This window comes from Pristiophorus japonicus, unplaced genomic scaffold (genome assembly GCF_044704955.1).
Source record: "Pristiophorus japonicus isolate sPriJap1 unplaced genomic scaffold, sPriJap1.hap1 HAP1_SCAFFOLD_33, whole genome shotgun sequence".
Classification (NCBI taxonomy): domain Eukaryota; kingdom Metazoa; phylum Chordata; class Chondrichthyes; family Pristiophoridae; genus Pristiophorus; species Pristiophorus japonicus.
Window position 1 is genome coordinate 7482697 of NW_027253106.1, and position 1262 is coordinate 7483958.

The 1262-nt window shown below is 43.1% G+C and overlaps 1 non-coding gene across 1 annotated transcript; it reads left to right on the forward strand.

Annotated features, from left to right (window-relative positions):
- Nucleotides 1–420: 420 nt before the first annotated feature.
- Nucleotides 421–492, forward strand: trnah-gug (transfer RNA histidin (anticodon GUG)). The gene has a single exon. It is a non-coding gene; the product is annotated as a tRNA-His (tRNA).
- The last annotated feature ends 770 nt before the right edge of the window (nucleotides 493–1262 follow it).

A 1262-nucleotide genomic window follows, 5' to 3' on the forward strand; every position in this document is an offset into this window, starting at 1 on the left:
CAAGGGTGATGGTTAGATCCAAAACAGCCTCCGAATCCAAAATTCAGTGACAGGTTGCTGACTGATATCAGTCAGTGGAGGCAAGTCAGTAAAGTAGCGATTCGGCTTCGTTGCTTAGCTGGTCAAAGCACGTGTCTAATAAACAGCCAATCTTGGGTTGAACCATCAGCAGGGCCTAATTGTTTTTCACAACGCATGACAGGCGAATTTCTCCCCGCGTGAAAGGGATTTTAAGGTTACCTACCACCGCACCAGTTGCCATTCAGGACGAACACTCCAGTCGCTGCAAGGTGTAGGTCGAATTCCACTGCTGCCATAATTTCTGGGGGGGACAATTTTTTGCCTCATCAATAAAATCCAAATAGTGCTGTGTGTGACTTTGTTTCTGTCAGAGTAATGTTGCAGGAGCTGATGTGGCATGCCGTGATCGTATAGTGGTTAGTACTCTGCGTTGTGGCCGCAGCAACCTCGGTTCGAATCCGAGTTATGGCACAGTTTTCTTTTTGTCTTTTGTCCTCTGCGGCACCCACTGATAAAACACAGCAAAACATCAATCTTTACTTTTTTAACAAGTATTCTTTTGTTGCTATGAGAAACATGTTTACTCATTCAAACGGACCTGTTGTCTCAGCTTTTTCTGTCTTACAGATACAATAGCCCGTTGTTTAAAAACTCCCCCCAATAGCTGTAGTGGTGCAGTCGTGGCTGCGTGGGTTAATCGAAAAGACGCCTGACTTTGATACCAAAAAAGTTCTGTCATGGGCGTTTAATTAGACCGGTCACTCGTTTCTTTTTCTCTGCTTTGAATCTGTTTCACAATGTAACATTTCTGGCGCTCCCTCAACTGAAGCAACGGAAGGCTTGTAACTGACAGACGCCAGTTGCACACTTTCAACTTTGTTGCAACTTGATGCATGGGCAGGACAAGCGTTGAGTTCCGTTTGTCGCTGTGGATTGCAGTTTGGATGCAAAAAACATAAAGCTAAATGACTGATTACACTCTAGCAGTAAAACGAAGTGGCCGAATGGTTCATGCAAAGGTCTGCTAATGCATTGTGCACTACATGCTCGGATGCAAATGTAATCCTCGTTGTTATTGCCTTGAATATTTGATGCTTCCGTTTGTTTTGTTAATCACCGTAAGCTTAATGTCCAAATTCATCTTTTGCTCCAAATATGCTGCATTCATCTCATGTCCTTTCTCAAATTACGAATATTTAAATTAAAAGGAAAACATTTGTAGGATTATGGGGAGTGGAACT